The sequence below is a fragment of the Mus caroli genome, chromosome 18, assembly GCF_900094665.2.
Source record: "Mus caroli chromosome 18, CAROLI_EIJ_v1.1, whole genome shotgun sequence".
NCBI lineage: Eukaryota > Metazoa > Chordata > Mammalia > Rodentia > Muridae > Mus > Mus caroli.
In genome coordinates, this window is record NC_034587.1 from 85,699,417 (window position 1) to 85,715,482 (window position 16,066).

Genomic DNA, 16,066 nt, shown 5'->3' on the forward strand with positions numbered 1-16,066 from the left:
ATGATAGTATATATAAGTGACCCTAAAAATTCCACCAGAGAACTCCTAAACCTGATAAACAGCTTCAGTGAAGTAGCTGGATATAAAATTAACTCGACTCAATGGCCTTTCTCTACACAAAGGATAAACAGGCTGAGAAAGAAATTAGGGAAACAACACCCTTCACAATAGTCACAAATAATATAAAATTCCTTAACAAACATGAAAGTGAGCCATAAAAAGTAAGACAATGCATTGTTTATAGTCTCCTAGGACAAGTTTTAACTCAAGAGATTTTGAGAGAAACATAAATCCCACATCAGGATATGTGACAAATTACAGGAATTCATATTGATTAGATGATTTCTTTCAGACATGAGTCTGTTATTAGGAAAATGTGTTTATGAAAACAACATGCATGCTGTTAGGTTATTATCCTCATTAAGTGTGCTACAATTTGCAATTATGCTGGAGCCCAGGAAAAGCTGTGCATTAAAAAAATTGACATTTCTCTAGATGACCCATATTTTTATTCTTTTAGGTTATAGATTATGAATGACAGAAACACAGAAGGAAGCAATTTTAGTAAAAATAATATTGATAAAGTTTAAACTAAACTCTTAAACAGAAGCAGCAGAACTTGTAATGATTGCTGTTTAAACATTATTTGATATCAGTAAGATGCTAAAGACTTTTTTTGACAAAGCTGATTTCTTTCATAATATTGATATAACACAGAGGTTACCTTTGGATCTAATTTCCACTTGGACAAATATTCTCTTTGATATTCCAGAAAATATACATGCTTATACATGCAGACAAATGCAGACACACATATATCTATAACACATAAGCATATTCATTCTAACACATAATCACTTTCATCCAAAATTACTCATGCACAAAGAAATTTAAAAACATTCATTAAACCATGAGCTTCATGGACATAAGTACAAATATAGATTCTCAGGTGAACATGTAGAGAAACAAACATAGACAAACACAGATACACACATAAAACACACATGCAAGGATCCATAAATACATGCCTATGCATATTTAAGCATTCATGTACAGACACATGTAGAGTCAATGAAAAACAAACACATAAAACAAAAAAGACACACGGATATGCATACAAATAGCAACTTTTTCAGGTTGGTCCCTCCTGGCTCAAAGAATTTAGAAAGCAGGATGATCCTTAATGGCTGTAGGTACTTGGAGATACAATTAAAATAATTGATCAAATTCCCAAGAGAAACCCCCTTTGTAATTCTTAAGCTGTATTAATCTGGATTTGCTGAATCCTGCAAAGATTTGAGTTTTGTAATCTTCTGGCAAAAGAATTAATGAGATCATACTATACACAAATTCTCTACACAAATAATTTAAAGTCAGAGTTATTTACTAAAGTTTTTAATACCAATGAAAACAAAAAACAGTTCAAGCAGGACATGTATTTTTTTTTCATCATCTTAAAGAGTATGCTGAATAAATGTGGCTTCAAATACTTATGACATTTAAACTTTTTTTGTTGTTTTGTTTGGTTTGGTTTGGTTTGGTTTTTCCGAGACAGGGTTTCTCTGTATAGCCCTGGCTGTCCTGGAACTCACTTTGTAGACCAGGCTGGCCTTGAACTCAAAAATTCGCCTGCCTCTGCCTCCTGAGTGCTGGGATTAAAGGCATGTGCCACCATGCCCAGCAACATTTAAACTTTTAATAACAAAATTGAAAGAAGCAATATGTAATAAACATACTCACAGGAAGTTGATGTCTGAGAATATATTTTGTAAACTCTCATAACCTTCTTGTCCCAAAGGGAAAGGGAAAATTAAGAATACACTCACACAAGCACCCACCCACACACACACACACACACACATGTCTATTGGCTATGCAGGAAGCCAAATAGCACATCATTTAAGCATTTAGTCAATGGCTAATGAATGACTTCTACTTAACAGAACTAATGGATTGAGAGCACATATTTTTAAGAAAATACAAAAAGTACTTGCTTTTAATCCTAATGTTAGTAGATATATGGACAATAAATTATAATTCTGCCATAGTTATAACCAGTAGTTATAATTAGGACTACAGGAGCTTGCTAGGGGAACTGCAATTCATGGAAGAATTTCAAGACAGATTTCCTAGAAAAGTGATGCCATATCTACATGAAACATTGATTTAAAGATGATCAAATCAGAGCAGGATAGTCTGCAAAGAAAATTGTTCTAGATAGAAAGAGGAACCTGGGTTAAGTGTCAAAAGATAAAGAAAAGCCAGTAAACATGGTCTCAGAACTAGTTCACACATTGGTGCTAGAGCAGAGCTATGAGAAGCAAACCAGAGAAGAATATAGGGAATCACAGAGAATATATTTTTGAGTGACACGGAGGATGAAAAGAAGACAGTAGGTATTTCATGGAGTGACTAGGTCCGCTATATCCAAAGTAAAAAGAAGTAAAGGAGATATAAATTGTATGGCCATTTTTATTCCAGATTTTTCCTTCTTATTGAAAATAGATTCTTTTTTTCATACAATACATCCTGATTATAATTCACACTACTCCACTGAGTTCCCTCTCCATATCTACTCCCTTTCTGTCTCTCATTAGATAAAAAAGGCTACTCAGACAAAATAAAATATAACAAGATGAAGCAAAAACTATTATATTGAAGTTAGACATGTGTCAGGAGCCATAATGGGACAAGTTAATAACTAGCAGATGATCATCCTGAAGTGTACTGCCTCGGATTGGTATATAATCTGCGACAAGTGAGGCCTCATCTAGCAAGGCTGTGAGGGACTAAATTTTGGGAAGATTCCTGCTATTAATATGCTTTCCCTGTTATTATTAAACATATATAACAATCACTAAGTAGGAGCACATCCCCTTTGAAGCAGATCTCTGCAGATCCATGAAGATGAACTATCTTGTAGTCATGCTATATAGACAAATAGATGACTTAAGTCTTAATGATGATCCTATAAGAATTCCTAAAATTATATCTGTGATTATTAAGCTCTTTTATAACGGGTCTGCTATTAGGTCTTTTTCTGATAGTCAAAGCTACAATGAGAACTCTGTCAGTCTCCCAAGTGTCACCAGTTAATTGCTCTTAGATGGTAACCAGACTTTCTCCTACCCAGAGCACACCCCAAGAAGTTGTAAAACAATTAACCAAAGGTCATTAAAAGGCAACTAATGATTTATTGTAGGTGCTAGGACAGAAGATAAAATACTGACTGGGTTTCTCTATACAAAACTTCACTAATAAGTTAGTTATGGTTTTACACCTTCAGTGAACCTGTGGAGCTCAGACAAATGATGGATGTTTAGCCAGATAATTACTCCTAATGAATATGCATGTAAACATTTGTGTTGTAAACTTCTATTTTAATTTATGATTTGATTTTTTTGTGTGAACTTGTGATGAACTTTGTAACATGTGATTATGTATTCTGAAAGATGTATAAGTACTGAGGACAAAGAGGACGAGAATCATCAAGAGAACTAAGATCAATAAAGGAGATTTTTTTGCCTTTCCCCATTTACACTTGATCTTAGCCAAAAGGCCGAGAAGCGATAGCCTTTCCCCATTTAGACTAGATTCTTTTCCCTTTCCCCACTTAGAGAATTTTTCCCTTTGCCCACTTAGGATCTTTCTGCTTTTCCCCTTAGGTTGCTTTCATAGGAAACTTTTTACAACTTGGTAATAAACTCTATAATCACTTATCTAAGTGTCTTCTATTCCTGCAACATCCAACTAGCAGGCTAGCAGGCTAAATGTTAGAGCCCAGCAGATACTGCTGAGATAGAACAAAGGCTGCATTGCTTAATCCTCTGCTGTTAGGCTACAGGTGTTAAATTGTCTTTTACCCTCAGAAAGAGCAAGAAAGTTTTTAGGACTTTTTAGAAGTTATTATCAGCATTTCAGAATAATTAGAGAGCTAGAAAGCCCCCATACCCTCAGACTTTAAAGCCATCACCAGAGTCCTACTCTCAATCCACCACCAACCTGGCCCAACCTGGCAGACATGAAAACTCAACTGAAGAAAAAGAGGCCCTGAGAACAGGCACAAGTGTCAAAGACCCACTAATTCTCAGTCAGGGTTTCCATAAAAATACTAAGCTAAAAGCAATAATATATATGCAGGGGATCTGGTATAGTTTCATGTAGGCCCTATGCTTGTTCACTTTGTAAGTGCATATGTGTTGTGCTTGGTTGATTCAGGGGGCTTATTCTCCTGATGTCCTCCATCTCCTTTGGTTCTTACAGTATTTCTACCACCTCCTATGAATTCGCTGAGCTCAGAGGGGAGGGACTTGATGAAGACCTCCCATTTAAACTCTCACATCTTCCATCTTCTGCCAGAGAAAGCCTCCCTAATGATGATTGGATATGGCACTGATCTATGAGTTTAGCCGAATATCATTATATCATTGGAGTCATTTTGGTGGTATGTTTTTTTTTTTTTTTTTTTTTTGACCAGTAGTGTACAATTTTACCCTAGGCCTCTGAGCTACCTAGTCTCTCATTGTTGCTAACCCAATTAGTGTTGGGTATAAGTTCCTCCTCCTGGAGTGGGCCTTAAGTTAAATCATACATTGGTTGGCTACTGCCACAGATTGTAGGCCATTCTTGCCCTATCATATTTTGAAGGAAGGACAGATTGTAGGTCAAAGGTTTTGGCCTTGTTTTGGTGTTTATTTCTTTTTGGGTAGCCTGCAGAATACCTTGTCACACCAAAGTGACTAGAATGTGGGAGTGAAAGATATATGCAGGCACCAACTCAACTTCTTGTTCAATGAGTTGAGGTGTTGTCTTCAACCATGGGGCCCAAGGTTCAGATTTTGGAGAGCAACCCTTTGTCTCAGCAACAAACCTAGGTTGTTTGAGAATGTCAACTAAATTGAATGCAACTCAGCCAGACCACAAGAAGTCTTGGCAACAAGATACAGTACGGCCAGTTAAGAATCCTTATTGCCCATTTTTAGAAGCTCTCATTCAGATCACTTTCATATATTCCAGGAAATCTCCACTGCTCTAGTTTTCCACATCAGACTCCAAATGCTCAGTCAATTCCAGCCTTCTCTCCCTGCATTCTCTTCCTCCACTTGAAATCCTCAAACACTGGATCCCCCTGTTCCTCTCTTCATCTACCCCAAGTCCATCTGTAAAATCCAATTTATTTTCCCCTTCCAGGGAGATCCATGTATTGTCTCAGGACCCCTCCTCTTTATTTAACCTCTTTGGGTCTATGGATTATAGCTTGTATATCACTTACAAAATGGCTAATATTAATTTAATGCACATACTCTATTTACAGTGGAGTAAATGTCCTGAAAATTATTCTCATCTTTTATGGGAGGGAAATGTAGGTCTAAAACTGGAAGGCAATGTGTGATTGAAATGTTTTCGATTTCATGTTTAGATAGTCTTCACTAGGCATTTTACATTAGTGAAATTGAAAGAGTGGGGGAAATAATTTAAAGTGAAATGAAATTAGAAGATTAAATAAGATCTGTCCTAATTTGCTTTTGTGCTGCTTTGTTAAGCATTATGAACAACAACAACAAAAACTTGAGGAGGAAAGGGTTAATTTGACTTTCAAATTGAAATACATTGCCATCCATTGCTGGGGGCAGTTGCCCTCTTCTATTGCTGTGATAAAACACCATGACTAAGGAAACTTATAAAAGGAAGGGCTTATTTGGGCTTATAGTTCCAAAGGGATAAGAGTCCATAACCATCACAGTGGGGAAGCATAAAATCAGAAAGATATGGCCACTGGAGCATCAAACTGAGAGTTAACATCTTAAACTGCTAACAGGAAGCAGAGAGAAAGAACTCAAAAATGGTACTAGTCTTTGCACTCTCAAAGCCTGCCCCAATGACATTCTTCCTTAAGCAAGATCATACTTCCTAGCCTCTCCAAACAGAACCACAGACTGCAGAACAAATATTCAAATGTCAGAAGCTATAGAAGACATCTTCTCTACCACAGAAGACAAAGCAGGAACTCCAGCAAAAACCTGGAGGCAGAAACAGAAGCTAAGACCATGAAGAAAGACTGCTTTGCTTCCACTGAATTACTCAGCATTTTTATTCATCCCAGTAACATCTGCTCAGAGATGGCAACATGGACAGTAGACAAGGCCTATTATATCAACTAACAAGAACACTTCCTACAGACATGCTCACAGGCCGACACAATAAAGGCAATTCTTCAGTTGAGTGTCCCTACTCCTGGTCACTTAATGACATAATGTTCATGTCAAACTAACAAAAACTAATCTGTACAATACTTCTATGTAAGATGGAGATGAGAAAAGCTGAGAGAAATTAGACTAAGTAGAAGTATATGAACCTTTGCATTTGGATGGGCCAAGTTAAGGCATGTCTAGAAACTAGTACAATCATAAAATATTTATTGGCAAGCTGAAGAATCCTTGTTAGATATTCTCAAGGTAAAGTGGGAGTTGAGATTACTGCTTTGAGTTAAGGGAAATGAGGCAGGTCAGGGGCTAAAGGAAAGAGAAGAAGGTTGAAATCAATATAAGAGAGTACTTTGCAGGCTCCTGATGAATTTCAAAACACTTCAAAAAAATGGGTGTGTGTGTAAGAGAGGACAGCCAACGTGTACCACCCACACACTCAAATATGTAGAGACAGAAATTGAGATAGAAAATGTATATGCATATGAAGTAGATGAAACAGAAACAAAAGTTAAACCTTATTAATTATAATAATAGTATAAACAATACCAGAATTCTAAAATATTCAGCATTTCTTAGGAGCAAAGATGTAAAGAAGAAATTGAGAAATTCAGGTCAGAAGCTGGTGACCCTGGTGGTTGAATTAGGGAAAAGCCGGATGCTGAGGAGGGAGACCTTATAGGAAGACCAGCAGTCTCAACTAACCTGGACCCTCGAGATTGCTCAGAAACTGAGACACCAATGAGGCAGCATACACCAGCTGATATGAAGTCCCCAACACATATACAGCAGAGGACTGCTGGGTCTTGACTCAGTGAGAGAAGATGCACCCAACCCTTGAGAGACTTGAGGCTCCAGGAAGTGGGGAGGTCTGGTGGGGAGGGGATTTGGGGTGGGAACATCTTCTTGGATGTGAGGAGTGGCAGTGGAGGTATGGGATGTGGAACAGTCAGAGGGTGGACCAGGATGGGGATAAAGACTGGACTGTAAAAAATGATTAAAGAATAAAAAGACATTTTTTTTCAAAAAGAATGTTCTATGCTTTCCTTATAAAGCACAATAAAACATTTTGCACATGTGCATTTATGTACATGTAAAAGCAATAAAATAGAAAATTACAAATGTGAAGCAGAAAGTGTTATTTCTCTGAAAATTCAAGAGTGAACCTGTTTTGTTTGGTAATAAGAAACTTCAGGAAAGGCACAAGCAGATTTTTAAAACATTAGCTACAAGGGTACTGATGATAGACTCAGTTAAGTGCAGCACAGGCATCTGAACCTGAGCTTTAATATCACTACGCAAGGACTAATCTGGATATATAATGTAATCACAGTGCTGGGGGCAGCAGCAGGAGGAGCATTGAGACTTGCTGGTCAGCTGGACTTGCCAAATTCATGAGCTCCATCCTTAAGGAGAAATCCTGCCTCAGAAACATAACATGGAGAGAAATAATGGAAGATATCAACCTCCGCTGGAGTGACTCTCTCTCTCTCTCTCTCTCTCTCTCTCTCTCTCTCTCTCTCTCTCCCCCCCCCCCTCTCTCTCTCTCTCTCTCTCTCTCTCTCTCTCTCTCTCACACACACACACACACATATACAGACACACAAACACACACCACATATATACACACACATGCACACATGCATGACTATTTAAGCACACAAAATAATGATTGAAACATGAAGAGACAATTGACTACTTTTTAGAAATAATACTCTTTCATCATCTGTACATGATAAAATATAAGAGATTGGTCACACCTTTAATTTTACCTGCTGGTGAGATTGAGACATTGACCTCAGCCATTCCAGGACAATCTGAGAAACACATTAAGACAGTGCATAACAAAATATATAAGAGATCCCATAAATTAGCTGCAAAATAATAAATACACTAAATGTCTCTCAGTATAATCTTTTCAAAACAGTGAGCTTACCTACAATTTGCTTATCTATTCATAAAAAGATATACACATGACTTAATATTATATTATTAGTTTTAAGTTATAGTCTATAAGTTGAAGCATTAATATACTGTTGTACAAGCAGAATCAAGTCTAAGTTCCACCTTTATATAAAATATAAATTAACACACAAACATACCTACATACACCCATACACACACACTCACACCCACCCACACACACCCATACACACACGCACAGATATACATATATATACATATATATATATATATATATAATTAGCTTATGTGTACCAAAAAATATTGGTATATATCTAATATAAGTCCATATACTATATCCATGTATCCTGTTTGGTGTATTACTGATACGGTGACATACATATCTTTTTCTTGGTACATTGTATCAGGACATGGTATTTGTATTTGGCACATGATAGATAATTTTGTTACTTAAATTAGGATTTTACTATTTTATGTTTTCACCCAATTATCAATTATGCCTTTGAGATGCCAAAGTTTTTAAATTCAGACTCCATTTTAGAGAACCTGACCTAAGTTTGAACTCAAGTAAACTAACAGGCTAGTACCTAGCATTAGTTTCCAAGTTGCCCCCCAACAAAATCTGAGCTTAACTCCAGTCTCTAGGCTAATCCCCAACAAGACCAGAATTTCCAGGTTACACCCTCAACGATAACAGTGTTTCCAGGTTATTTGTCCAACAAACCTGCACCCCAGATTACAAGTCCATCCCTTGCCTAACAACGACCAATGCAGAGGGGAGCAGAAATTAAGTTTATAATATGACTCCAAGCATGAGCCAATTATATTAAAGGCCACAGGAGTTCTCCAATTAGATGCTTGCACACTTACCCCCTACTTGCTGCTTACAAAAAGCCTTATCCTGATATACATTCAGGGTTCCTCCACCACCAAAACCATTCTGCATGACTGTGGTGCATTGGGGGGAGGGGGTGAAAGCTAGTTCAAATAGAATAAAAGACCCTGCTGTGAGTTGCATTGGATCTGCTCCTGTCTGTTTTGGGGGATCACTAACATTTCCCTGACACAACACCTTGATTATTCAATAATTTATTTAGTATTTGTGAAAATCACTATCATTTATTATGCATTTCTTATACCTTCTTGGTAAGCATAAATTTTATAGTCTTCCTTACACTTCTAAGATATTATGCCAGAAAATATAGGTAGCATTTCAGAACTGAGAGCAAAGTAAAGGGTATACACTGAAGTCAGCTGGGAGAAGATATTACCTTGAGGACAATTTAAGCATGAAAATTAATATTGAAGGTTTAGCACAAAAGTTTGTGTCAGGGTTTTGACAGCAAAGTGGTAGTTACTATGGGCTTGAAAGACTTCTGAGGAAAAGAGAATGAGAATAAAATCATTAGAGGTAGAGAGAAGGAAGCTCTACCATGCTGTCAAACACTTGATAACTACAGAAAACATAAATGTATTGAGAAAGGAATAAGAGAGTGTAATAACTGTATTCATACTGTTTTATAGAAACAACAACAACAAAAAAAAACAGTACCTGTAGAGAAGAGAGTTATTTATATTAACTATGCTTTAAACATCACACAATCAAATGCATAATCAAAACTACATAGGACTGCATAGATATTTAAAGGCTTTTATTCTTTAGATTTATTTTGTATCAATTTTAATCAGTGTTCGGTCTGCATGCATATAAATTTTGGTGCTCATATAGGACAGAAGATGGCATAAAATCCCTTGGAACTGAAATTACAGATGGTTGTGAATGGCTATCTGGATACTGTTATCTGAACCCAAGTACCTTGCAAAGCAACAAGCAAATTGTAACCCACATCTCCACCTCCAATAGATATGTAAAGTTTGTAAACTTTTGCAGACATTTAAAAGTAAATAAAATAAATAAAGTAAACATTAGAAAATTAACTAAAATTTAAATTCTCCAACAAAGCCAATAAATGACAGTACAGAAATAAGGAAATTTATTTTTAAAGACAGGTGACCATCTGAAAACAAAGTAGCTACTTTAGTAACCTTTTCCAAAACACACAGCATCAATATACAATTATGTCACCAAGATTTATTTGAAATGTGTATATTATATTAGTTATACATATTCAAGCCAAGTACCAGATAGAATCAGCAAATTGTCTTCACGTTTCTTTTGGAAGATATTTAAGGTAAATAATAATTAAATATTATTCATTGTAAACGAGTTAAAGTGATGGAATATTATTTATGGGGAATATCAACGTGGAAATAACAGAGTAGTTTGTATAGTTACCATCAAGGCAGTTTATTTCTACCTCCTAATCAGAAGCATCCACTCCTCAAATTTAGGAAGTGAACTATTAAAAATCAATAAATGTCCAAAAAAATGACATATTAAGTATTCAATAAATATTATCACAATTAAAATTAGTGTTATCAGATAACATGAAGTTCAATGAAGAGAGCATTCAGAAAAACTGATGACCCACAAAATAAATTCAGCAATAAAATTAAGTGATAACGAAACTTAATTTTCAGAATTTGTAATATGATAAACTAAGTAATACTTAAACAAAATAACTATAATTTCAAAGCACCCCTAGAATTAATAGAGTATTTTGGTATCAATGATAAAAAATAAAACATGGAGTACTGTGATGGTTCTGTGCTACAATAGGTGAATAAAGAATGCTTATTTTTATGTGGCAGAAAAGAATTGAACTCATATGTTTCAAATAAATTTAAAGTCTTCAATACCTCATTTAAATTTTGGTTTTTAATTTGGATAGGCTGGAGTCAGTAGAAGTCTCTTTAGAGAATTGACATTTCAGAGTGGTTGCTCATTCTTTGGGGGGAGATTAATTTTGTCAATACTCTCATGAATATAAAAAAGATAAATGAGTTCAAATTGCCTATAATTTAGTTTTTTGAATTTAAATGACAAGTCATTTGCTAATACAGCTGCAGGTAATTTTACTGAAAGAGAAGTATTGCCAATATTTTACACTTTATGTTGTGGTATTTACCCTCGCCCCAATGTTATATGCTGTTTATCTACTGTCAAATAAAATCCTGAATTCTGATGACTCCTACCTCTCGTCACTATTGCAAAAACAAACTCCCACATTGATAAGAGTCTTCTCATCAAACAAATGGGACTCCAAGTTTAATATTGTAATGAGAATGCCACATGTAATATAAAAAGGGAAGATGAAGAAAGAGAGAAAATGCATCCCAAGAAAAGAAGAATATTAAGAATAAAATTCAGAATATTCATATGGACTGTGTATAACTAAATATAAATAAATATCCTTCATTGCAAAGATCTCACTCTTCAATAAATTATTGAATTTATTTTATTCAAAGAAACCTAATAGCACCACCCAAAGCATGTGCACAAGTATTCACAGTAGCTCTACTCTGTATATGTATTTTAGAATTCCATGCATGAATATTATACTTACATCATGTTCCCATATACCCTCACACCTTTCAAGTTCCAGAAATTTTATTCTTTATTTTCTTACTCACCATGATAAGTATATCTACACATTGAAATATCATTCAGCTATACACATGAGGTATTGTTATATGATAAGTTTTCTTGCACCTCAAACACATTTTAGGTAAGAGGGTTAGACATATAAGATAACACACCACATGATTACCCTTGGATAATATAGTCAGACTAGATAAATTCATAAGGATTGGGAGCATACAGTTGCAGGATGCAGTGATGGAAAATGGAGAACTATGTGACTGGAATATTTGAGAATGATGAAAATGTTTCAAATCAGCAGACATGATAGCTATACCACGCTATGAATGTAAATGTCACTGAAGGGTAAATTTGGGGTTGTTAATTTTGCATTGTGTTGCTTTCACTTCGATAAATGTATTTGTTAAACCTCAATATTCTGAACAGAACTATCATGCCATTTCAAACTGAAGAGACAGCAATAAAATAATCAATTTGGTCTTTGAGGTTTCAACCTAGTTAATATTATCATATATAGAATTTGGTATCTGGGGAAATACATTCTTGAGAAACAAACCCAAATTTAATCAACTCCATATCATGCCAATGCCACATAACTGTGAAGGCAGTGAGTTCTGTCTATAGAGGTCCACAGATGCTCTCTGACTCTCTGCTAGCATCCAGATGACATGAGGTCCCTCACAAGAGAACAGACTCTAATGATGACTGTACTGCCCACTACCTTCTCAGCCAAAAAAGAGGGAAGGAAGGAGGGAGGGAGGAAGGCAGGGAGAGAGAGACAGAGAGACAGAGAGAGAGACAGAGAGAGAGAGATGTTGTTGTTCCTCCTATGGGGATACAAACCCCTTCAGTTCCTTGGGTACTTTCTCTAGGTCCTTCATTGAGGATCCTGTGCTCAGTCCAATGGATGGTTCTGAGTATACACTTCTGTATTTGTCAGGCACTGGCAGAGCCTCTCAGGAGACAGCTATATCAGGCTCCTGTCAGCAAGCACGTGTCATCCACAATAGTGTCTGGATTTGCATATTGTATATGGGATGGATGCCCAGGTGGGGCAGACTCTGGATAGTCATTCCTTCAGTCTCTGCTCGACACTTTTTATTCTGTGACTCTTTCCATCTGCATTTTGTTCCCCTTGAAAAGGTAGGGAGAAAGTGGGCAGCCTTATCTAGTCCACGATTTTAGTAGGATTGCTTCAAGTTTCTCTCCATTTAGTTTGATGTTGGCTACTGGTTTGCTGTATATTGCTTTTATTATGTTTAGGTATGGGCCTTGAATTCCTGATATTTCCAAGACTTTTATCATGAATGGGTGTTGGATTTTGTCAAATGCTTTCTCAGCATCTAATGAGATGATCATGTGGTTTTTGTCTTTGAGTTCATTTATACAGTGGATTACATTGATGGATTTCCTTATATTAAACCATCCCTGCATCCCTGGGATAAAGCCTTCTTGATCATGATGAATGACCATTTTGATGTATTCTTAGATTTAGTTTGCGAGGATTTTATTGAGTACTTTTGCATCGATATTCATAAGGGAAGTTGGTCTGAAGTTCACTTTCTTTGTTGGGTCTTTGTGTGGTTTAGGTATCATAGTAATTGTGGCTTCATAGAATGAATTGGGTAGAGTACCTTCTGTTTCTATTTTGTGGAATAGTTTGAGAAGAACTGGAATTAGATCTTCTTTGAAGGTCTGATAGAACTCTACACTAAACCCATCTGGTCCTGGGCATTTTTTTGGTTGGGAGACTATTAATGACTGCTTCTATTTATTTAAGGGATATGGGGCTGTTTAGATTGTTAATCTGATCCTGATTTAACTTTAGTACCTGGTATCTGTCTAGAAAATTGTCCATTTCGTTTAAGTTTTCCAGTTGTGTTGAGTATAGCCTTTTATAGTAGGATCTAATGATGCTTTGGATTTCCTCAGGTTCTGTTGTCATGTCTCCTTTTTCATTTCTGACTTTGTTAATTAGGATGCTGTCCCTGTGCCCTCTAGTGAGTCTGGCTAAGGGTTTATCTATCTTGTTGATTTTCTCAAAAAAATCAATGCTCCTGGTTTGGATGATTCTTTGTATACTTCTTTCTGTTTCTATTTAGTTGAATTCAGCCCTGAGTTTAATTATTTCCTGCTGTCTACTCCTCTTGGGTGAATTTGCTTCATTTTGTTCTAAAGCTTTTAGATGTTCTGTCAAGCTGCTAGTGCACACTCTCTCTAGTTTCTTTTTGGCCGCACTCAGAGCTCTGAGTCTTCCTCTTATGAATGTTTTCATTGTGTCCCATAAGTTTGGGTATGTTGTGGCTTCATTTTCATTAAATTCTAAAAAGTCTTGAATCTTTTCTTTATTTCTTCCTTGACCAAGTTATTGTTGAGTAGAGTGTTGTTCAACTTCCATGGCAATGTTGGCTTTCTATTATTTATGTTTTTATTGCAGATCAGTCTCAGTCCATGGTGATCTGATAGGATCCATGGGATAATTTCAATATTTTTGTATTAGTTGAGGCCTATTTTGTGACCAATTATATGGTCAGTTTTGGAGGAGGTACCATGAGATGCTGAGAAGAAGGTATATCCTTTTGTTTTAGGATAAAATGTTCTGTAGATATTTATTAAATCCACTTGTTTCATAACTTCTGTTAGTTTCACTGTGTTTCTGTTTCCAGACTCTGTCCATTGATGAGAGTGGGGTCTTAAAGTCTCCCACGATTATTCTGTGAAGTACAATGTGTGCTTTGAGCTCTACAAAAGTTTCTTTAATGAATGTGGATTTCCTTGCATTTGAAGCATAGATATTTAGAATTGAGAGTTCATCTTGGTAGAGTTTACCCTTGATGAGTATGAAGTGCACCTCCTTGTCTTTTTTGATAACTTTGGGTTGAAAGTCAATTTTATTCGATATTAGAATAGCTATTCCAGCTTGTTTCTTTGGACCACCTGCTTGGAAATTTGTTTTCCAGCATTTTACTCTGGTGGGTAAGCAGCAAAATGTTGGGTCCTGTTTACATAGCCAGTCTGTTAGTCTATGTCTTTTTATTGGGAAATTGAGTCCATTGGTATTAAGAGATATTAAGGAAAAGTAATTGTTGCTTCCTGTTATTTTTGTTGTTAGAGTTGGGATTCTGTTCTTACAGCTATCTTCTTTTAGGTCTGTTGAAGAATTACTTTCTTGCTTTTCTAGGGCATAATTTCCCTCCTTGTGTTGGAGTTTTCTCTTTATTATCCTTTGAAGGCCTGGATTCATGGAAAGATATTGTGTGAATTTGGTTTTGTAATGGAATACTTTGGTTTCTCCATCTATGGTTATTGGGAGTTTTGCTAGGTATAGTAACCTGGGCTGGCATTTGTGTTCTCTTAGGATCTCTATAACATCTGTCCAGGATCTTCTGACTTTCATAGTCTCTGGTGAGAAGTCTGGTGTCATTCTAANAGGTCTGCCTTTATATGTTACTTGACCTTATCCCCTTACTTCTTTTAATAAACTATTTTAGTGCATTTGTTGTTCTGATTATTATGTGTCAGGAGGAATTTCTTTTCTGGTACAGTCTATTTGGAGTTCTGCAGGCTTCTTGAATGTTCATCGGATTCTCTCTCTTTAGGTTAGGGAAGTTCTATAATTTTGTTGAAGATATTTTCTGGCCCTTTAAGTTGAAAGTCTTCATTCTCATCTATACCTATTATCCTAATGTTTGGTCTTCTCATTGTGTCCTGGATTTCCTGGATGTTTTGAGTTAGGATCTTTTTGCATTTTGAATTTTCTTTGATTGTTGTGTCCATGTTTTCTATGGAATCTTCTGCATCTGAGATTATCTCTTCCATCTCTTGTATCCTGTTGCTGATGCTTGCATCTATGGTTCCTGATTTCTTTTCTAGGATTTGTATCTCCAGAGTTGTATCCCTTTGTGATTTCTTTATTGTTTCTACTTCCATTTTTAGATCCTGGATGGTTTTGTTCAATTCTTTCACCTGTTTGGTAGTGTTTTCCTGCAACTCTTTAAGGGATTTTTGTATTTCCTCTCTAAGGGCTTCTAGTTGTTCACCTGTGTTCACCTCTATTTCTTTAAGGAAGTTATTTATTTGATTCTTAAAGTCCTCCATCATCATCATGAAAAGAGACTTTAGATCCATATCTTGCTTTTCTGGTGTGATGGTGTATCCAGGACATGCTATGGTGGGAGATATTTGTTCTGATGATGCCAAGTAACCTTGGTTTCTGTTGCTTCTGTTCTTATGCTTGCCTCCTGCCATCTTATTATCTCAAGTGCTTGTTGCCCTCAATATATCTGTTTGGATCCTTTCCTTCCTATAATCCCGATTGATTCAGGACTCCTCAGAATCGAGCTTTCTCTGTGATCCTGTGATTCCGGGATCCTGTGAACCTGAGATTCTGGGTGTGTCAGAGTTCTTGGCAGTCAAGCTTCCTCTGAGACCCTGAGAT

General features: G+C 36.2%; 1 protein-coding gene and 1 pseudogene across 2 annotated transcripts in view; both read right to left on the minus strand.

Moving 5' to 3' along the window:
• Positions 1–16,066, minus strand: part of Dok6 (docking protein 6) — a 430,374-nt gene that overhangs the window by 368,730 nt on the left and 45,578 nt on the right. The window lies entirely within an intron of this gene.
• On the minus strand, positions 3,431–3,571 carry LOC115029931 (annotated as a pseudogene).